The 24,506-nt window shown below is 38.3% G+C and overlaps 1 long non-coding RNA gene across 1 annotated transcript; it reads right to left on the reverse strand.

Annotated features, from left to right (window-relative positions):
* LOC109822927 lies at nt 19,736-22,650 on the reverse strand. Its single transcript, XR_002242311.1, has 5 exons — nt 22,502-22,650; nt 21,135-21,191; nt 20,783-21,027; nt 20,434-20,661; nt 19,736-20,329 (listed from the first exon to the last, which is right to left on the reverse strand). It is a non-coding gene; the product is annotated as an uncharacterized LOC109822927 (long non-coding RNA).

The following is a 24,506-nucleotide window of genomic DNA, read 5'->3' on the forward strand; positions in this document are numbered from 1 at the left end:
CTTAGTGTGGAATGATTCTTTGTTAGACTGTATTGACTACCATATTAGTATCTTTTCAGTGTCTGCTATTCTCCTTCATAGGATTCTCAATTGGAAATTCGTTGTCTCTACTGTTTACACTCCTAATGACAAGCAAGACAGAGCAGTTTGTTGGTGGGAGATTCATCGTATGAAAAACATGTTCCATCTCCCCTGTGTAATACCCTAACCCTTGAGAGGGTGATGTGATTAGTATTGATAGATTTGATTGGAATACTCATACCATCAAGATGCATCTTCTTTTCGGGAACCCAAGTCTTAGGAACTCCAAAGTTAAGCGTGCTTAGCCTGGAGAAATTCTAGGATGGGTGACCCCCTGGGAAGTTTTTCAGGGAGCGCGTGAGTGAGGACAAAACGTGCTGAAAAGACACATGGTGGTTTGTGAGGCCAGTCCATCAGATTTAATAGCGTACCGACTCTGGGATTCCGGGGCGGGGCGTTACAAATGGTATCAGAGCAAAGCCAACCGGAATTGTGAGAGCTAAGTGCTATGCGGCGCAAAGTGCTACGTCGAGAGGACGAGAGCCACCTCTTGAGGTCGTAGGAGCCACCTCTAGAATCTCACACGGATGGTACGGTCTTGGATGATATGATTTGGCGCAACGAGGACGTTGCGAGTTTAAGTGGGGGAGATTGTAATACCCCAACCCTTGAGAGGGTGATATGATTAGTATTGATAAATTTGATTGGAATACTCATACCATCAAGATGCATCTTCTTTTCGGGAACCCAACTCTTAGGAACTCCAAAGTTAAGCGTGCTTAGCCTAGAAAAATTCTAAGATGGGTGACCCTCTGGGAAGTTTTTCAGGGAGCGCGTGAGTGAGGACAAAACGTGCTAAAAATACACGTGGTGGTTTGTGAGGCCAGTCCATCAGATTTAATAGCATACCGACTCTGGGATTCCGGGGCGGGGCATTACACCCTGGGTCTTATTTGGAGACTTTAATGTGACTTTATCAGCTGATGAAAGAAGTGGCTGACCTGCATCCCACTCCGACATTATTGACTTTCAGCAGCTTCTTAACTCCCTTGCCCTCATTGACCTCCCTTTAAATGGCAAGAACTTTACCTAGTCTAACATGAGAACCCCTCAGCTTGTTCTGATCATGAATTTATCATCCTGGATACGTCCCTTTCTCCCCCTAGGCCTCCATTCAGAATGGAAAAATCTTAGCTCTCTCACCCTTCATTTCCATCCTTTATCAATTCTTGAATCCTCAGACGTAGAATCAAATGGTGAAAGAAGAATGTTCACTGCTCTATCTCTTCTAATAAATCTGCTATCCTCAACACCATTCACTCTCTAAATATCCTTGAAGAATCTAGACTTCTCCTCCCTTCTGAAATAGCCCAGAGACTTCAGCTTAGAGTATCTCTCTCTTCTTTGGCCAAACAAGACGAGATCTATTAGAAACAAAGGTCCAGAATCCAATGGCTGCAAGAAGGAGATTCCAACACCTTTTTTTTTCCACAAAATTGCCTCTCACCACAAAAGGAGGAACTTCATCCCTCACATCACCATCAATAACTCCACCGTCTTCTCAGAGCAGGATAAATAACTAGCCTTCTTCAAATTCTTCTCTAACCAATTCAAAGCCACACCCCCACCCTCCTTTCAGCTAGATTGGGATCATTTATATCCTCAACCCCCTATAGACCTCCTGTCCTTAGATCATCCCTTTAGCGTTCAAGAGATCAAGTCTGCAGTTTTTGGTCTTCATCCAGACAAATCTCCAGGCCCAGATGGCTTCCCTATCCTTTTCTACCAATATTTCTGGGATATTCTCAAAGAAGACATCTCAACTTTCTTCTCCCATCTCTTAGTAGATGCCTCACACCTCCACATTATCAACTATTCATTCATCTCCCTTATTCCTAAATCCTCATCCCCCAGTCATGTTTCTAACTTTAGGCCTATCAGCCTTATCAATGGCCTGCTCAAGATTTTCACCAAAGTTCTAGCGAACAGGCTTAGTCCCTACCTTTTCTCCTTGATCCATCCTTCCCAATCTGCCTTTCAGCGAGGCAAATCTACTCTTGATTCCATTATTCTGGGCCATGAGATGGTCCACCAGTGCTTCTCCAAGAAGGTCAAAGCTTGCATCATCAAGCTGGACTTTAGCAAGACCTTCGACTGCATCAGTTGGGATTTTCTGCTTTCTCTCCTTCAGGCCAGGGGTTTCGGGCCCAGATGGTGTTCCTGGATTAGATCCATCCTATACTCTTCTAAATCGTCTGTCCTTGTCAATGGCTCCCCTACCAATCCTATCATTTTGTCATAGAGGCCTCAAACAGGGTGACCCCCTCTCACCCATGTTGTTCCTTCTAGTGGTCGATGTTTTAAGTAGGATACTCCACAACAGTTGTAGTCATGGGGACCTCTCAGAGCTTCACCTTAAGGGCTTACTTAATGATATTAATTCCCTTTAGTATGCAGACGACACTATCATCTTCTGCAAAGCTCTCTCATCTGACATTATCAACTTCAAGGCCATCTTGTACCTTTTTGAAAATGTTAGTGGCCTAGCAATCAATTTTAATAAATCCAATCTCTTCTATAGTGGTAAGTCCCCTTCTGAGGGTATTCGTTTGGCTACAATCCTTAACTTCTCCTATGCTTCTCCTCCATTCAAATACCTAGGCCTCCCGCTCAAAAAAGTTCCCCTTACTAGATCTGTCTGGCAGCCCTTACTGGATTCTCTCCACCGCAAACTCTCTATTTGGAAAAGCAAAAAACTCTCCTTTGGTGGTCGTATAGCTCTCCTCAAATCAGTTCTGTCCGCTATCCCTCTATATTACATGTCATTCTTCAAACTCCCCAGTTAGCTCATCAGAGATATCGACAAGCTCAGACGTAATTTCCTCTGGGGATCGTCTTCCGATAGTGCTAGGGGCAAACACTCTGTCAGATGGTCCATTGTCTATTCCCCAATTGCTGGTGGGGGGCTGGGGGTTCTGAACCTTCAACTCTTCAACTCTTGCCTCCTCTCTAAATGGCTTTGGAAATTCTTAGACAACAACAACTATGTGGGAAGGATTCTTCGTTCTATTTACCCATCCATCCATCAAAACTCCACATGCCCCAACCAGTGCTCCAAATTCTGGAAGGACGTCCATTCCTGCCTCCTCATCTTCTCTCCCTTTGTCAAATGGTCTCTAGGAAACGGCAATAGGATTCTTTTTTGGGAGGACAAATGGTTAGGTGTTAACTCCTTGGCCAGTCTTTTTCCGTTGGCCTACCTCCTTGCCTTCTCCAAACACACTCCTGTAGCTTCCCAAGGCCTATTTTACGGGATGAGGTGGTCTTGGAGACCCATCGTTAGGAGGCCTTCTCAAGAGAATGTTAGAAGGCAAGTCCTTGCCCTTAACCACCTCCTGATAGACAGCAACCTATCCCCCTCCTCTTCAGTTGACAAGCTTTCCTGGTCTCTCTCCGCATCCAAGAGCTTCTTAGTTAAATCCTTATACTCATTCTTAGCAGATGGAGGTACCCGTTACCCTTTCTCTTCCATAGTTTGGAACAAATTATTGCCTAGCAAAGTTCAGTTCTTCTCCTGGTTACTGAGTTTGAACAGAATGAAGACTAAGGACAGATTGGCTTCCCAAGGTTGGTTGCATGACATTTCATGTGTTTTTTGTAATGCAGCAGAATCCCATAACCATCTGTTCCTTTCTTGTATCATTGCCAGCCAAGTCTGGCCCCAGCTCTTGTCGAGGATTAGTATCAGTGCAATTCCACCTGATATCCCTCAGTGCTTTGCATTATGTTCCGACAGCTCAGTCCATGCTTCTGTGCAACTTCTCTGGGGCATCTGTTTTTCTACAATCGGTTGGATCCTATGGACAGCTCGTAATGATCGCATCTTCTCTAACTCAATCACCTCTTCTCATCAAATCATCTCCAAGGTAGTTTACTTTATTCTTTTCTGGGCAGGTGCTTCTTCTTCTAAGAAGGCAATCAAGCTGAAGAACAATCATTCGTACCTCTGGGCTGGCAGATATTATCAAATCTAGTGAGGACAGCAGCGGCATCCCTTGAGCTGCGGTTATATAGCTCTTTTGATAATTTTGTTTTTTTTTATTATGTCAATAGTTGTATTCATTATATAGACATCTACTAGTGATTTGTATTTTACTCTACCTCGGAGTTGTTGCTCCAATCACCAGTAGATATCTACTTTTGTAATCATCTTTTGCACTTATATTATTATCAATGATAGGGCTCGTTGCCCTATTTTACATTCAAAAATTTTTTTTAATATGTATTAATCACATACAAAACAAATCTTAAATTAAAATCAAGGGATAAGGAGTTTGATGGAAAGCTCTCAATCCACATAAATCAATTCTAGTGCTCGTTATATCAGTGCTGACACAAACTCTGCCATTGGCAGACAATAGCTCCAAGGAGAGAACTTACACGTGTGAGCTTGGAGAGTTTGGTCTCTTCAATTGTCGCGCAGAGTTTTATCCTCCTCAAGTACCAACAATTTTGCTCTTACTAGCGTCCTTTTGCCACATGTATGATGGAATTTTATGCTATTATTAGCCTTTTGTTTTCGCCGGGCTGGAGAAAGGTCGAGCATCATTAATCTATGGTAGATGTTAGGTTTCCGGGGAGTGTCTTTCATTGATAAGATGTTATGAAATATAAAACTGTCTAAAACTTTCCACATGCTCTCCCTCTCCCATGTGTCCATAACCTCAGTAACATTTATCAACTCTTACCTCATTTACTAACACTTAAAATTATGTAATTGGTGGAAGAAAAACGAACCATCTTCAATTCATCATTCTAAATTGGGTTAATTGCTGATAGACCTCCGTTATAACCTGAAAATAACTTAAAAATAACTTAAGTGTTAACCTTTCTTAGGAAACTAATACGTGTCAATACGTGTCTTGCACCACATCTAATCAGACTTATGTACAACTCGAATGACTCGAGCCACCCATACGGACGACTCTATTGACCGACAATCTGTGTAGCCGAGTAAAAAGGCGGTGTTAGTCGGCCCTCCACCAGACGACTGAAGAGGCAGTAGTTTCCTCTAACCCCGCACTGACAGCCGCCTGTCTTTACATTAACTGTTTTGACAAAGTCATCATTGCTCTAGTTCCCAAAGTCTTTATGACTTATCAGACTCCATCAGCACCAAGAAGCTACTATTGCTTGACACTAACCACCTGGATGACCCATATTCACCAACGGCCAGCACCAAGAAACTACTATCAGCTGTCTGCCGAGTCAGCTGCTTGCCTGAACTTGGTTCAAGTTACCTATTTGCCCTTCTGATCCTCTATAAAAGGAAACCATGCAGCAGAAGGTAACTCTCAGGTCTTTGGACACAACTTAAAAACCTTTTTCATCATCTCGCATTTTTCCACTCAAGTTCACATACTTATTTGATCGTCGGAGGAACAATTGGAGAACCTAACTCTGGCCTCTTACGAGTTCTTCGTGTGCAGGGAAGAACAACTATCTATAGAACCAGTCATCTGAAGGAGTTTGAGGACCCTAACTCTGCTTTAATCCACAAATAAACTCACGTTAGATAACTGAGATCAATAATTTGGCACCCATCGTGGAACCTGTCATCCTTCTTCTTATGAGATGTCTGGTTTTAAGCATCTCAATCGAACTTTCAACCCCCTCCTTGAAGAATTGCGTGCGGACTATGTCACTTAGGCCCAGTTGGAAGAATCAACACTTAAGATCTCTCAGTCTCTCCAGCAACAATTTGATACTTTCACCAATGAGCTCCTCAGCTGAATTCCTTCCCAACAACTCTCATCCTCTTTCATTCCTCCACCTCCAAAGGGTCATCCATTCGTTCCCCCACCGCCTAGGCATGCGGCCAGGCTAGACATCAAGAAGAGACTATGCTAAACACATATCTCCTCCGCCTCACCAGCAAGCTTGCTTTATGGCTTCATCCCGCTCCAGGCCCCTCAACCACCAATACTGCGTCTGGTTACAACCGGACCTTCCAACCAATTGCGGAGGCCATCGGAGGGAACACTCCTTTGGCTAACTCTATCATAAACACCACATGTGATAAATTCAAGATGCCACATGTGGAGAAGTATAAGGGCGAAGGAGATCCGGCTAAGCGTGCTAAGAACTATTATGACATGATGCCCATGCTACAAGCCTTGGAGCCTATCATTTGCAGGTCTTTTCCCATCACCTTATCCAAAAGTGTCAAACTATGGTGGAACTCTTTACCAAAAAAGCCCATCATTAGCTTTGAATAGCTCAGTTAGAAGTTTGTGCATCACTTCTTGGCCGACACCAAGCAAAAGTTGCATCCTCATGTCCTACTTTAGATGAGATAATAGCCTGGAGAGAGCCTTAGGAACTATTTCAAGAGGTTCAAGGCCAAGAGATTAGAAGTCGATGACCCTGGTAGTGCGGTCATCATGTCCGCTCTCGTGGCTGGCTTAGAGAGCAACGAGTTGGCCGACTCACTTGTTAAGAAGCGAGTCACCAGCTTCGAGCAATTGATGGCTAAAGTGCAAGGATAGATGAACTTGGAGGACGCCCGAGCCTATAAGAAGGCAGCCAGGGTGGCTGAAGTAGCAACAACAAAACCATTAGCAGAGGCTGACCCCTCGCCCAGAAAGGAGGCGAAAAAGCATCCTCCTAGAGTTGACCCCAGGCCGAGTAAAGTCAACAAGAGGGATCGAAGGACGGAGGCTGCCAAAAAGCCGACCACTACTGTTCTTAACACATCTCTCTCAGAAGCTCTCTACCTGGTCCAGAGAGAGGGGTTCCTCAATTCTACCCCTCCTTGTATAAAGTCTGATCCTCAATCTCGAGACATCAAATAGTATTATCGTTATCATCGAGATCATAGCCATCATACTAATGATTACTAAGTCCTCCAGAGAGACATAAAGGACTTGATACAAAGAGGATACTTGAAGAAGCTCATTTCCCAATGATGCAAGAGAGAGCCCGCTCGTGGGGGGCCCGATAAGAGGTCTCGCTCTAGGTCACCTCACCCTCAGCGACCGCTAGACACCCAATCGACCAAGGCCAACAATAGGGGTATCATCAGCACCATCAGTGGTGGCCCTGCAGGGGGTGTCATTAGCACCATCAGCAATAGGTACACTCATTGGATTTATAGGACATTCTCTTCTACTGGAAGGGATGATCACTCCCCTTAATAGTCAGTAAATATCCTTGGTAGTCTACCATCCAGACACAATTTATGGGAATAAACCTCAAGTCAGCCTACAATGTTATTTTAGAAAAAACTACTCTTAATAACTTACAGGTGAACCCGTTCACTTATCACCAGATGGCGAAATTCCCGACTCCTAAAGGAGTCGAAGTTGCCAGAAGTAACCAGCGAGAAGCTAGATCCTGTCACCTACTCTCGATGAAGGAAAAAGGAGTACTATAGACTCTGCCCATCGAGAAGGCACACCTCCAAATAGAAAAAGTATTAGAGCAGGAGAGAACGACCCCTGATGAGGAGCTCCATGAAATATCGATCGACCAATGAGAATTAAAGAAGGTCAAGATTGGATCAAGCCTCGCCGAACCACAATGAGGAGATATGGTTGTATTTCTACAGAAGAATGTGGATGTATTTGCTTGGGGGCCTAAAGACATGCCTGGGATTTTCCCAAAGTGACAAGCCATGAGCTCTTAGTTGATCGACACGCCAAGCGGGATCGATAAAAGAGAAGGCATTTCAGCCCAAAGAGGCAGATAGCGGCTACCGAGGAAGTCGACCAACTCCTTAGAGCCTGCTTCATCAGAGAAGTGCAATATCCGGAATGGTTGTCCAATGTGGTCCTGGCAAAGAAGTCTCATGGCAAGTGGAGGATGTGTGTGGATTTTACAGATCTCAGCAAAGCTTGTCCGTAGGATAACTACCACCCCTAAAATTGATCAACTTTTAGATGAGAGCGCGAGTTATGTGTTGGGAATCTTGACCCCAAGATAGGTTTGTTTTGATGATAACAAATGTTATATGTTGTATGTATTATGTGCTAACGTTTGTTTTGCAGTATCAAAGTAAAATTAATAATGATATTCAAAGAGATACTCAAGATATAAGATGAGTTCAAGGCAACATGAAGCAAAGAAGAAGATATACGTAATTGTCAAAATGTAATTTTACATTTTCTTTGCTTAGAAATTTGTACAAGCCTTGATCACTCACACACATACACACACATAGTGTTTAGAACACACTAACATATGTTTAGTGCGTGGTTAACAATAGAATCCCCTATTTTAACCATCAGAGGTTATAGATATTGAATGAGTCTTAAAATATATCAGATATCTTATATTTGTACCTTAGTAGTCGACTAATAGCATTAGTAGTCAACTACTCAAGCCTTAGATAATATTTCCAATTTTTGTCATTTTACAGTGTGGTCGACTAATAGCATTAGTAGTCGACTACTCAAGACTTAGACAAAATATCAATTTCTGTGTTATTTCATATTAGTCGACTAATTAGCTTTGTAGTCGACTAATCAACTTTGAAATCAGAACTCTAGACTTTCTATCGTTTACAGTGTAGTGGACAAATGGCCAAAGTAGTCAACTACTAAGAAATAATTTGACTACACAGAGTCTGTTTGAACTCAAAGTAGTCGACTGCTAAGAGTTATAGTCGACTACATAGACAGTTTTTCTGACTGTTTGAGATTTGAATACTTGACTGTTTATAGTCGTTTGTGTATGTTTTTAGGGTTTGAAAACTTGTCTTTTCAAATGCTATAAATAGGTAAAAATGTCAGAAAACAAGCAACAAATTACTTACACTTGTAAGATTCATATATTGTGCAAATTAAACTCTCAAGTTTCTAGTTTTCGGTTTTAAATTTCAGAAAAAGAGAGTTTCAAGATATTTTCTTTGTTCCCATCATTCTTAGAGATTACTTAGGCAATACTCAGAGAGTCAAAAAGGTTCATAAGCCATTGTTACACGTTCACATCCACATCAAGGCTTATAGGATTGGATTTATATTCTTGCTACAAGGAAGGTTTCTCTCGATTTTGAGAGGGTTGATAACTTGGTCTACAGATCGGTGTGTAATTGGTATGATCTTGTCAATTGGGATTGCAATTTACATGGTCTTGCAAATTGGTCAGGTTTGCTTTTGATTTTGTAAGGTTTCAAAATCATAGTGAAAATCTCAAGTGGGATTTACTTGGGGACTGAATGTACACCTGGGAGGTGGAACCAGTATATATGGTTGTGTTTGTGATGTTTATTTTCTGATATTATTGCCATTCTTTCTTGTAGTTTATAATCTACTTTACATAATTTTTAAAAGGAATACTATTCACCTCCACCCCTCTAGTGTTTTAGTATGTATTAGATCAGCTCCTACATCATGAACTACTTAGCTTCATGGATGCTTTCTTCAGCTACAACCAGATCCTTATGATGGAGTATGACCAAGAGAAAACCTCATTCATTACAGACCAAGGGACCTATTGCTACAAAGTAATACCCTTCGGTCTCAAGAATGCAGGCGCCATCTACCAAATGTTGGTAAATAAATGTTTCAAGCCTTAGATCTGCCGCAATGTGGAAGTCTATGTGGACAACATTCTTGCAAAATCAAAACAGGCATCGTCTCACATGTCGGATCTTGAAGAAATTTTCTCCAACCTTCGGCGCTACTGCATGAAGTTCAGCCCAATCAAATGTGCATTTTGGGTACAATCAGGTACTCAGGCTTATGATCACTTAGAGACACATTGAGATCAACCCAGAGAAGATAGCTGCCATAGAGAAACTATTCAAACCCTGTATGCTGAAGAACGTCCAAAAGCTAAACAGGAAGATAGGAGCATTTAGTCATTTTCTCTCGAAATCTGCTGAGAGAAGTCTCCCATTCTTCAAGACTTTGCGAGGGTGTAAAGAACTGAAGGAGGGGAAAATCTGGATGATCAAATACAGTGAGGCCTTCACAAAGAATTTAAGAAGTATTTGAGCACCAGACCACTGTTGAGCCAACCCAGAGAATGTGAGATCTTATATCTTTACCTGGCCATTTCCACTAAATCCGTCAACTCCATTTTAGTTCGGGTAGAGGACAACACCCAAAAGTCGATGTACTATGTTAGCCGGATCCTAAAGACGACTGAGCTCAACTATACTCTCATTGAGAAAGCCTCTTTCCTTCTCATCACTATAACCAGGAGGCTTCACCACTAGTTTCAAGCACACACCATGGTGGTGCGGACAAGTCTACCTATAAAGAAGGCACTCGATAGCCCAACTACTTCAGGGAGGATGATCACTTGCCTAGTCCAGCTTAGCGAATATGATGTGTAGTTTGAGCCAAGGATGACTATAAAGGCTCAGGCCTTGACCGACTTCTTGATAGAATCGGCGATAGCTGATGACAAGCTGTCTCCGCCCATCTTGGTTCCCCAATCGTAGCCTCTGACATCCCAAGTAGTCAAGGCACATACTTCTCAGAAGCACCACGCCCTCGAGCATGATTCACTTGAGTTTGCATCCTGATGGTTATTAAAGGTGGATGGGTCCTTTGGGGAAGCAGGAAGTAGAGCTGGGATAGTCCTGTGTAGTCCGGATGGGTCCATGCATGAGCTCTCCATCGCTTTTGATTTTTCCGCCTTGAATAATGAGGCGAAGTATGAAGCCCTCTTAGTAGGAATTCAAGCCACCTTTGCCATCAAGGCCGAACTTATCTACATCCTGGCCGACTCCTAACTTGTTGTTAACCAAGTGAAAGGAGAGTACGTGGTTAAAGATCCAAGAATGATTTTTTATCTGAAGGTGGTTAAAGAGCTATTGAAAGATTTTGCCGACTTTAGGACTGCCCAAGTTCTCCACGCCGTCAACGCATGGTCGGACACCTTATCCTAGCTCGGGTCGACCAGTCCTGGAAGCTCATTAAGACCTGTATACATAGACACTCTCAAGCACCCCAGCATTACGGAGAATTCAAACCCCGTCATAGAGGCCAAGACGCCTATGAAACCATATTGGATGGCTCCACTCATCCAGTACCTAACAGGGGGATCTTACCAGAGAATGCTACTGAAGCAAGGAGTCTACAGAGAGATACCAAAAGATATTTAATACTTGATAACCACATTTATCAAATGTCATATTCCAGCAGTAGTATGGGCTCTATCTCTCATGTCTCTGACCAGCAAAGGCTAGTTATGTTCTCTGAGAGATTCATGAAGGAACTTGCGAGAATCATCTAGGGGCTCGAACCCTGGCTCAAAAAGTTATTCCTCAAGGATATTATTGGCCAACCATGTTGGCCAAATCTAGAGACTCGTGTCCAAGTGTAAGAAGTGCTAGTTTTTCTCGAGCACACCCCGAGCATCAGCCACCAAGCTCACCTCCTTCTTGAGCCCGGTTCTATTCGCTCAATCGAAATTGGACTTGTTAGGCTCTCTCCGAATAGCCTCTAGCACTACAACAAAGTTGCTTTTTTATAGCGTTGAATGATAGCGTTTATGTTGTAAGTGCTATAGATAGTATGTGCCTTATTTTTTGATAGCGTTTGAAAATTTTTAAACGCTATAAATACTTGAGACTGGAAATTAAAACAGGCCCGTTGAAAACTATCTAAACCCTCAGTTCTTCCCCCCAAAATTTCATCCCCAAATTTTATTTCCCCGCCTAAATTCTCATACTCTGAAATAAAATCACCAATCGCCGCCTCAATTCATTCCCAAATTTCATGATTCAGAGGGACAACCGCCGCCCTCTCCATCCGTGCCGCTCTCGAGGACTTGGCGCCTCGCCTGCTTCCTTCACACCGGTGACATTTTCGTCGTCTATCAGGTACGAAATCACCAAGACTCATCAAAACCCTAGATCGGGTATCAGATCTGATGTTTCTTGTTGTTTCTTTTGATCCAATGATTGTTGCAAAGATCTCAACGCGAATCTACTGCTCGTGTCGTAGATGAGCTTGTAAGATCGATTCCTGGCATCGAAGTAAGGTTCTAGAGCGATTTCGTTCCTTAAATTGGGGTTTCTACCTTAAATTGGAGTATTTATTTCATAAGAATTTTGTAGAGATCGGTTGTTATCTTCCTTAATTTTTTATTGAGGAGACACAGATCGTTTCTATTGACTTATGCCAATGGATTTTGTGTAAAATACTCTAATTATTGATTAAGTTTAAGCGTCGGTTTAACGTGAGACTATGGAAGGTGTTCACTGATTGCTTTAACTGTCTACCTGTGGCTGCTGTTATAGATGACAAAATAGTATGCATGCATGGTGGTCTTTCCCCAAATTTGTCAAACCTGGACCAGATTAAAAGCTTACCACGTCCTACCGATGTCCCTGATACTGGTTTATTGTGTGACCTGCTTTGGCCCGATCCTGGTAGGGAAATTCAAGGATGGGGAATGAATGATAGAGGGGTTTCGTACACTTTTGGTGCTGATAAAGTTGCTGAGTTCCTGACAAAGCATGATCTGGATCTTGTCTGTCGTGCACATCAGGTTAAAAACTGTTCTTACTTGTTTTGAACTTGTTGGGTAAGCCTGGGTCTTGTTTGACATTAATTTTTTAAAAATTGTAGGTTGTGGAGGATGGTTATGAGTTCTTTGCAGATAGACAACTAGTCACTGTATTCTCAGCACCCAATTACTATGGTGAATTTGATAATGCTGTTGCTATGATGAGTGTTGATGAAACCTTGATGTGCTCCTTTCAAATTCTAAAGCCTGCAGAAAAGAAGCCAAAATTTATGATGTCGATGAAAATATGATTATAATAAACTTTTGTCTTCTTACTCTTCCCAAGGTTAGATAACCTCTTTGTACCTTTGGCTTTTAGCTCCTTACATTATTATGATGCAATGTGTTGCCTTTTTTTCTTTAAATTTCTCAATGTGTTGAGTTGTTATCATTATATGCTATATTCTCAAGAAATATTTGCCAAACTAGCTAAAAGCCAATTTACTTGCCTTTCGCGGAAGGTGTACACTGTACCATGTTAAAAAGAGAAGTGTGAGGATGGTCAGTACCAAAGATGTTATCATGCACAATTATTTTTTTACCAATCTTCAACCTGTATATAGAATATACAGATGCAACTTATCCTGAGAATTTGGGGTAGGATTTATTTGTTATTGTTGATGTAGAAAAATCCAAGTAATATCTCACCTTGTGCGAGGGAGATCATCTTTTTTGCGGTCAACTTTGTCTTGTAGTTATAGCAGGGAATCAGTGTTACCAACTGATGTACCTCAAATAAACTGTCAATTTTCGATATCATGCTAGTCCCTATTAGTTCTATACCATATCCTCTATGGGAGTACTTGAATTCCTTTAGTATCACTAAGTGTGTGTGGCCCTCTAAACGGAAACATATAAGTTATGATTAAGTGTTGACATTTTCTTAGCATTCAAATAAAAAGTTCATCGTGCGATTGAATCATATTTATTGACACATGCCGTATATGCATCTTAATATATCATGCAAATAGTCAAGAACATTCAATATTTTAAACTCTACATTCCATGCTATCTCATGTGTTAATTGAACTCAAATGCCTGTCAATTGAACTTGGAGTGCCCAAACTCACATTCAAATGGAACTGTATGCCCAGTTCTTTGAATTTTAAACAACAGCAAAAATCCTAAAATCTTCCCATCATTAAAAAAAATTATTTTTCGTTGTTAGCAAGTGAAATTTTGCCTTAATTAAATCATGATTTCTTCTTGCTGATAAGTCTGTTATCTCTTACTCCACTTCACTGATGCCATCTTTAAAATCTGTATATTATAGTAGTATAGTATCTATTCCTTTCTTACAGGTTCTTGATGATGTGATATTATACTCGTGGTTGTTGATGGTGTTCTTGATTGGCGTGCTTTTTGTTAGTTAGTCTTACCAATTTTGCTTCAATAAAACTAGATATCACTTTTTCCAAACCACTCAATTCTTTAGCTTAGGCTGTAGATTATTCTCTTTTTCATCAGATTCACCTATGCTAGTTTAGAATATTGTATCAGGATCATATCTATTGTTTTGGTCACATGTTTGGAGAATAAAACATAGTTCAGAGAACAATGCAACTTCTGGGATAAGATTTGTTTGAATGGTTCTTGGACTGCTGTTACATCCCACTATTCACCTGTTTTATTGTTCAATCTATAGACTTGTTGAAGCATTTCTTTTATTTAGGGGATTAGGGGAGCCTCTTATTTTCTCTTTGAATCTGAATTGATTTGTATTGCTTGTCCAAGAACATGCGTTGCTAATCATGTGTTTTTCCATTTTGTTTTCTTTGGTGTTTTCACGGAATCTAACTTGATTTTCAATCAGTTTGCCTTGAATCTGAGGAAGAAGAAAATTGTAACTGTGCAATTAATAATTGCAATGAAGAAGCTGAATATTGGAAAGCCATAGTTCAAATGAATGGACTATCAATTAATATGATCAAATCAAACAGTGAGTTATTATCAAAAATTTTATCAGAAGATATATCTCCTGAATTAAAAGAAGAATTGCTAAAGAATTTTGTCAATAAAGACAAAAGTCCAAACATTGATAATGTATACAGATTTTCTGAAGTTCAAAAAAGAAGGCAAAATATTGCCCAAACTTCTAAAGAAATATCTTTATCATCTCTTAATAAAGAGATACAAGACTTGAAAAAAGAAGTCAAAGAATTGAAACAAGAGAATAAATATATTCTCTCGAGATTAGATGATACTGAAACTTCCAATACTCTAGTTCAACATAGTGAACACAGTGATAATGATATTGATAATAATGCATTGTTGCAAATACTGCAACAAGTTACCTCTCAAAAATGGTATATAAATGTTACCTTAGTAGTAGCTGATCAAATGTATATATCAGATCTTATAGCTCTAGTTGATAGTGGTGCAGATCTAAACTGCATAAACGAAGGAATAATTCCTTCCAAATTCTTTGAAAAAACTACTCAAACTTTAAGTAGTGCTAATGGCAACCAATTAGAAGTAAAATATAAATTACCACAAGCACATATATGTGTGCAAGGGACTTGTATACCAACTCCCTGTATATTAGTCAAAAATTTATCCCAACATATTATTCTGGGAACTCCATTTTTACATACTATTATGCCCATTAGTCAAATTGACACTAATGGTATTCGTGCTCATTTTGAGGATAAAGAAATTATATTTGAGTTTATCACAGATCCTCAAACTAGAATGCTGAATGAAGTTAAAAATATAATTTTAAACGAAAATCAAATTAATTTTCTAAAAGAAGAAGTAGTATTTGTTCAAGTTGAAGAACAAATAAAAAAGCATAAAGACTTAATAAGTCAAATTGAAAATAAATTTAAACTCACTGTATGCAGTGATGTTCCAAATGCATTTTGGAATAGAAAACAACATATTGTTTCTCTACCCTATATAGAGGGATTCAACGAGAAAAATATTCCCACTAAATCTCGTCCATGTCAAATGAATCAAGAATATCTTGATCTTTGTAAAAAAGAAATACAAACTCTTATAGAAAAGAAATTAATAAGGAAATCATATTCTCCTTGGAGTTGTACTGCATTCTATGTAAATAATGCAGCCGAAAGAGAACGAGGAGTTCCTCGATTAGTTATAAACTATAAACCCTTAAATAATGTCCTTAAATGGATTAGATATCCAATTCCTAATAAAAGGGATTTATTGAATCGCATTACTAATGCTAAAATCTTTTCCAAGTTTGATTTAAAATCAGGCTATTGGCAGATCCAAATAGAAGAAAAGGATAAATATAAAACTGCCTTTGTTGTCCCATTTGGACATTATGAATGGAATGTTATGCCATTTGGGCTTAAAAACGCCCCTTCTGAATTTCAAAATATTATGAATGAAATTTTTATTCCTTATACGGATTTTATCTTGTCATATATAGATGATATTTTGATTTTTTCTCATTTTTTTTAAACTTAAAGTAAAAAATTTACCATGCATCCATCTTGCTAATATTCATTGGTTCAAAATAGTTGAAACCGATGCCTCTAATATTGGTTATGGTGGCATATTAAAACAAGTAGATCCCGAAACCAATAAAGAACAGTTAGTTCGTTTTACCTCTGGTAAATGGGATAAAGCTCAGTTTAATTATTCCACAATTAAAAAAGAAATGCTTTCAATCATTAAGTGTTTCTCTAAGTTTCGAGATGATATTCTAAATCAAGAGTTCTTACTAAGAATTGATTGCAGTTCTGCTAAAAGCATTATCGAAAAAGATGTTAAAAATCTAGTCTCTAAGCAAATATTTGCTAGATGGCAAGCTGAATTAGCTGTATATCAATTTAAAATTGAATATATTAAAGGAGATTATAATCATCTTCCTGATTTTTTAACCCGTGAATTTTTACAGGGTACAAATGAGACGGAGTAATCCCTCATTTTCAGGGAGGGGGAGAGGAGGCCTAAGTTCCAGCCCAAGTCCAAGCCTAGGCCTTATAGGCCCAAATGATTCTGAAAGGAGTTATACTCCATCTCAACAGCCCAATTCATGGCGCACTATTTCAAAGAAACATAATTCTTCAAGCTCATCTCAAGCCTTTTATAAAGGCATAAACGATCTTATTGCACAGGAAAATACTCCTGAGCCCTTTACTTCTATAGTAAGGCAAGAAACAGCATGGGTTGAAAAACCAACCTCCGATATTGTTCTATATCTAGAACAAGAAGATGTTTCCTTAATGAATGATCCAGAGAAATTAAGGCAGAGATACTTGCAGGATACATATTATCCGACATTAGCTTTAAAAGCAAGAGCCTGGATAAAAACCCTTATGATGCAAAAGGGCATGGAAATTACATATTTCTGGACTACTGATAATCATAATGTCCCTCCAAGCTTTAGTAATTGCATTATTCAGGAAGTTATACTTCCTAGAAATTGGGCACTAAATCCTAATCAGGAACTGCCACTTGTCAGAGTTCAAAATACAAAAGAAGTTTATAGCTTTAATTATTGGGACTATAAACAGGCCTTTCATGAGGTATTCTTATATCAGAATCCCAAACTGAAACACACTTGGCTTATAAAAATTTGTCCTGGAGCTCTTCAAAAGGGCGTTCCTACTTGGTTCTATAAATGGTGGGAAACATATGGCATTGAAGTTGGTATTATTCCAGAACCCATAATGAAGTTATACTCGTCTTGGGTAGATTCTCATCCTATTCTTACACGAATGGACGAAAGCCAGCTTATAGATGGCATGTGTTTAATGCACTTCTTTGCTGAAGTTGAGATCCCATGGATCTAGAATTGGTCTATTATTTGTGATTGGACCCCTTCTCATATGCCCATTCTAAGAAGAAAATATTATTGTAGATGGTGGAACGGAATATGCCTTGATACTAAGGTAAAAGAACTTGAAGAAATAATACAGAAAAATACTTCTGTGCTGGAGTCTCATATGACTCAGGAAATTAAACAAGATAATCCTATGATGAAAGTTGCCAAAATGATGCGGCGAAAATATCCCCAAAGCTCTGAATCAGAAATTAAGCAAAAATGTTTAGAGCATTTTAAAAGGCAGTTCTTTGAAGCCTTTGATACAAGTGAAACTAATAGTCATACTTCATCTATGGAAGAAGATATTCCCTTACCCGATGCACAAGACCCTGATGATATTTGGGCCGAGATTTTTGACAAAGATATATCAGACCTTAAAGGGAAAAGCCCAGCTTCCTAAGCAGCATTCTAGATTGAGCCCCGGGGAGCCGTCTAGAATTTACTACTAATATAAAAGTCTTTAAAAGCAATAAGAAGAAGTCATACTTCCTTAATGAGATGGGCCCCAATGTTTCCTACTATTGCAAATTATGCATCCTAAGCTTCTCGTTTACGAAGGGTCACTATCAAGAAGTCACTATCAATGTTTAATATATTAAGATAAGAATCACCTTTCAAAGATGTGCCACGAAGCATCTCTCGAGATTTCTAAAAACATCTGAAGGCATCTGAAGGTAGTTATAAATATGAAGTCGAGTCTGTGTGTATGTAAGTTTTGGAGAAAGCCTTGTAAGTGAGAATAAAATATTGTAAGAGTGTTGAGTGTTCTTCTGTAATCATAAGAGTGTTGTAAGTGTGCTTGTAAAATATTGAGGAGCTTAATAAAGATATAGTTTTGAGAATCGGCAAGCGTACTCTGTAAGTATTTACTTTCTTTCTGTTTTATACCGCTTTCTAATTTCTGGTATCATATATATGTTGTACTATTATATATATTATAGTATGTGATATTGTATAATAATATATAATAAATATCATAAAATAAATTATACGTATAAATTACAAATTATAGTATTCCAAATCCCAAAATATCTCTTTTTTCATTTTCCTTTTAGCCTTATCTGGCTTTTCCTTTTCCTTTTCTTTGAAGAATTTTTTCTTTTTCTTTTTAAAGAATTTTTTCTTTTTTCCTTTATTAGGAATAACTTCTTTATCAGCCTTATAAGGTTGATTATAAGCGAATTGCTCGCAAAATTCACCTAATTCTTTACGTTTTGTAAGTCTTTGAGACTTTAATTGGTTTTTGAGCTTTAAGTCATTGCATAAGGCTAGGCCTTCTTTAATACAGGCGTTTGACAAATACCCATATGATAGGTTATCGTAGGGAATATATCCCCCAAATTCAGCTCGAATTTTATTCCGAACTCTTTCAGCAAATAAGGTGGGTAAGCCATCTATGAATTTAGCTTTCCAATGTGAGCTATTAGCATCACTTAAAGACATAACTCTACTTAAATAAGTATCTTTATACCATCTATAATGGGTCAAAGATGGACAACGAAAATTTTGTAATAGTGTCCTTATTCTTTCACCTTCATCAAGGTAGGCACCAGTAAAATGGTGAGCTATAGATAGCATTAAGGTATATACAGCATCTTCTCGCTGTATTCCATTTTCAATTTTCGTTGCTCCTAAGATTTCATTACGAGCATCAGCAGAGAGATAATTATCCCACCATCCTTTAAGGATACCAGTAAAACCGCATGATATGAATAGGGCTATATTTCTCTCAGTATTGCCATTTTGTTTACATATAGTACCATACATTAACATACGATGTATAGTAGCATTAACTTGGGTATCGGATAACCCATCTATATTCCATTCGTAGATATGTCTACCATTATAATCTGCCTGTAGAAAGGCATCATTTTCTTCAAATAAGACATCTGCTGGAGTAGGTTGCTTATAATAGTACCTTTCCAGTCTTTTCTTAGGATAATTTTTTATTTTATTTATTTCTGTAAAGTTATTCTCTACAGCCAATAATTCTGTTGGAGGTATATCTCCAGAACTATCCGATTTATCGGATTCACTATCTTCTTCAGATATATCCAAAGAAGGTGATGCTTCATTAAGCGTGTGAATTCTAGCATGGGTTAATTTAGTGGCTAGAATATCTATAATTTCAGGGGTTATTTCACTATCTCTCTTAAATCCTGAAATTTCAACTGGAGGTTTAATAGTGGTTTGTTCTAATTTTTTAGAAAAACTTTTAGACTTATCTAATAATGATGGTGTAACATCATTAATTTTAGCTAATAATTTTTCTAAAACATCTTCAATTTTTATAAGTTGATCTCCTATTGTTTGAAGATGAATATTAGTATAATTATTTTGTTTAATAATTCTACTTAATTCTCTCATGTGATCTTCATTAAGATCATTGTTTTTTTTTTTTTTTTTGATGGCGGCGATGAGAACTAAACGCAGGGCGGTGGTGAGCAGCTCGAAGAGACTCCGGCACCGTCGTCGAGGGTTAGGGTTTGGAGGGTGGTGAAGTCCGGTTGCGGAGCGGAGGAGAGCAGAGAAGGTTAGTACTTTTTTTTTTTTTAAGAACAAGGGTTAGGGTTTGGAGGGTATCGCTCTGATACCATGTTGAAGGATCAAAAACCCTAATCAATTGAGTCATTAAGATAGTTAAGAATACATATATATATGCATACAAAGAGGAGTATGGTTAACGGGTCACAGCCCATTAACCCAATACCCAATAAACTTATTCTAACAATTCTCTTATTTACTTTTCCTTCGTATTCATGTTCAGCGGCTTGAGTAAAGAAACAGATGAGAACATTCTCACAAAGATATCTAAAATCATCCTCTGTATATGTGACCAAGTCATTGATTATGCACCTCTATCAATTTTCAGATCTGTCCAACTCGTTTAGTTACTTCTTCTTAGGTGCTACCGTCACCAACTATGGTAGTTGAGTCTTTAGTAGGCACCACTTTAGCTTTCGCCTTGTTAGTTCAACCTCATCTCTGATTACAGATCATCCAACAAATAATTAAAAAAAAGGAGAGAAATTCAAATTCAGATTAGACGGAGATTGAAAGTAAAGGCTGCAAAAATAAAATAGTACAACCTTCACTTCGTGTCATCAAGATATTGACTTTTTCACTCCCCAAATCCAGGCACTTTAAGAGCAGCAATCCTGCAGGGCCCTCTCAATTTATTTAAGACAAAGGTGGCAAGAGCTTCCCGCTCAATGTCTTCAGCAATTGTCAAGATAAGATAACCACCCCTTGTGGCATCATCCAAAACATTGATCATATCTCTTGCATTTGTAATTTTCTTGTCAACAAGAAGACAACTGAAAAGAAAATTTGACGAAAAGATCAACTGACTTCATGTCAATAGTCATAAGAAAACATACATAAAAAATAATAAAACCATGTCACAACACCAATTTAAGAAGATCTTTAACAACAGACCTTGCCATTCTCATGTTCAACTGGTATCTTTTCACTGTCAGTTACGAAGTAGGGGCCCTAGGGGGAGATATAGCCATGATCAAATTACATTCCTTCTACCACATAGAGGTTCTTTTCTCCACATTTACCCTCATTGACTGTCACTACACACCTTACTCGTAGCCTTAACTACCATGTTCCTGATCTCGTAGTTGTTTCCAGTACTTACAGGCTACATCTGCTAGTGCTAGCTCTCTATCTACAACCTGAACCATCAAATTACAGAAGTTGGTAAAGCTTAAAAGTTTTGAAAACTACTTATGTTGTAAAACAAATTCACATTGAATAAAGTATCATGGACCGATAGCCATACATTTAACGGGGGAGGAGACAATTTCCACAAGACAAAAATAGTCAGTGCAGGATCCCTCTGCAGTTAACACCATCAAATTGGTAAAAAATAACAATAGATCATAGGGTCTTGAGTTTCAGATACTAAGAAAAAAATACCATCTTTGACAAGGGTCCATAATGGTTGGGTTCAACATCTTGGTGCACAATTCATAATGGCATTGATTATATATTTACAAAAACATCAAATGTTAAATGCAATAATAACATTACTAATGTACATTTCCCGCAATTGCTTTCAATCCGTATAAATATTGGAATTTTTTAATTTTATAAGATTCAAAATTTATCAGAATTAGGGTTTTGAGAAACATGAATCTAAAGACAAAAGGAAACGTTTAACAAAATTAGCAATAACCAACAGTATATAAAAAGAAAGGGAAAAGAGAGTGCAGTTACCAGAAAAGGATGCATGTATTCAACGCTGATGATAAACCCTAATTTCCCATGAGGCGAGCAAAGTATATGGATCGATAGCCAACAGTTTAATGGGGGAAGAAAATTTTCACGAGACAAAACAATAAGTACTACAGGATCCGTTTGCATTTAACACCATCAAACTGGTAAAACATAGCGGGCCCTCAAATCATCAAACTTAAGAATATTGAGATAACTAGGGCCCGTGAAGAAATTATAATAGGAGCGGAAGTCATTTCTTGGGTAAAGGCATCCTAAATAACGATTTTAAAAACCAAAGTCCCAAATCCTTCACAAATCTTTGGTTTCAGAAAGGAGAAGCATCCTTACTGGATAATTGCCATGCTCACTACCCCATCAGCACATCAATTTTGGATCAACAATTCAGACTTTGAGAACCCAAATCCGATTTCACTAGCTCGCAAAACTCATGATCTCTCACGAACTTTATAGTTAACAAGATAGGTATGGAGAGTTAGGAAGAGGAGCGTGTGTCTCAAATGGAAGCAGCTCTCCCAAAAAAATCAAATATCATCACACCAGAATGACCACACATCATAGGGTCTCGAGATTCGAATACCAAGAAGAAAACCATTCTTATGCAAAAGGGCCCACATGGGTCGGATTCAAACAGTTTGGGGCACAATTTCATACTGGCATTGATTATTTGCTTACAAAAATAAACCTTATCCGGGATAGGAAAGATCAAATGATCGGATGCAATGCAATAATACCATTACCAATGTATTCCCGCAATTGCTTTTCAATCAATATAAAAATTAGGGCTTTTTTTATAAGATTCCAATTTTATCAGAATTAGGGTTTTCAAGCAGCAAGAATCTCGAAGGCACTTAGCAAAATTAGTTGTAGACTACAGTACATAACGAGAAAGGGAAAGGGGAGTGCCGTTACCAGAAAAGAATGGGAGCACAGAACCCCGACGATAAACCCTAATTCCCAATGAGACGAGCAGTTATCGGTCAAAAATTACGATCACTGCCGTAGAATCCAAGCCCTAAAAAGAAACCAACACTGCAATGAGAAAGAGACCGCACTATTTGTAGCCCTGCTGCTGCTCTTTCGTCGCCTACGATCACTGCGGTGACGGTTGAAGGACCATCGCGGATTGCATATACAGGCCGAGAGTTGCTTAGGGGCTGTTTGTTTAAAATCCCAAAATTTATGGATATGAATGTCATCGTACAATTTGAAATCCATAAAATTTTTTGTGGGTTTTGGAATCTCTAAAATTTTGTTTGTTTCATCAATATTTTGGGATTTGGAATACTACAATTTATAATATTTTGTTTGTTACATTAATATTTTGGGATTTGGAATACTATAATTTGTAATTTATACGTATAATTTATTTTATGATATTTATTATATATTATTATACAATATCACATACTATAATATATATAATAGTACAACATATATATGATACCAGAAATTAGAAAGCGGTATAAAACAGAAAGAAAGTAAATACTTACAGAGTACGCTTGCCGATTCTCAAAACTATATCTTTATTAAGCTCCTCAATATTTTACAAGCACACTTACAACACTCTTATGATTACAGAAGAACACTCAACACTCTTACAATATTTTATTCTCACTTACAAGGCTTTCTCCAAAACTTACATACACACAGACTCCACTTCATATTTATAACTACCTTCAGATGCCTTCAGATGTTTTTAGAAATCTCGAGAGATGCTTCGTGGCACATCTTTGAAAGGTGATTAGTAACTTATCTTAATATATTAAACATTGATAGTGACTTCTTGATAGTGACCCTTCGTAAACGAGAAGCTTAGGATGCATAATTTGCAATAGTAGGAAACATTGGGGCCCATCTCATTAAGGAAGTATGACTTCTTCTTATTGCTTTTAAAGACTTTTTTATTAGTAGTAAATTCTAGACGGCTCCCCGGGGCTCAATCTAGAATGCTGCTTAGGAAGCTGGGCTTTTCCCTTTAAGGTCTGATATATCTTTGTCAAAAATCTCGGCCCAAATATCATCAGGGTCTTGTGCATCGGGTAAGGGAATATCTTCTTCCATAGATGAAGTATGACTATTAGTTTCACTTGTATCAAAGGCTTCAAAGAACTGCCTTTTAAAATGCTCTAAACATTTTTATACGCTTGCCAATTCTCAAAACTATATCTTTATTAAGCTCCTCAATATTTTACAAGCACACTTACAACACTCTTATGATTACAGAAGAACACTTCAACACTCTTACAATATTTTATTCTCACTTACAAGGCTTTCTCCAAAACTTACATACACACAGACTCCACTTCATATTTATAACTACCTTCAGATGCCTCCTTATGATTTAGAAAGGTGATTAGTGACTTATCTTAATATATTAAACATTGATAGTGACTTCTTGATAGTGACCCTTCGTAAACGAGAAGCTTAGGATGCATAATTTGCAATAGTAGGAAACATTGGGGCCCATCTCATTAAGGAAGTATGACTTCTTCTTATTGCTTTTAATATATTAAACATATTTATATGTTTAATGGAGATATACCTCCAACAGAATTATTGGCTGTAGAGAAGACCCTTCTAAAAACATCTGAAGGCATCTGAAGGTAGTTATAAATATGAAGTGGAGATATACCTTCAGATGTTTTTAAACCAACATGTATGTATTTATACTTGTCCAGATATGGATTAACATCTGCAATTCCTAGCAGTTGAATTATTTATACTTGTCCAGATATGGATTAACATCTGCAATTCCTAGCAGTTGAATTGTCTGTTCTTCACTATCGACTGTAGTAGTCCTTGAATTGTCTGTTCTTCACTATCGACTGTAGTAGTCCTTTCTAGAGTTTTAATATTAATTAAAGACTTTGTAGTAAGTGAGAATAAAATATTGTAAGAGTGTTGAAGTGTTCTT

This window comes from Asparagus officinalis, chromosome 8 (genome assembly GCF_001876935.1).
Source record: "Asparagus officinalis chromosome 8, Aspof.V1, whole genome shotgun sequence".
Lineage (NCBI taxonomy): Eukaryota > Viridiplantae > Streptophyta > Magnoliopsida > Asparagales > Asparagaceae > Asparagus > Asparagus officinalis.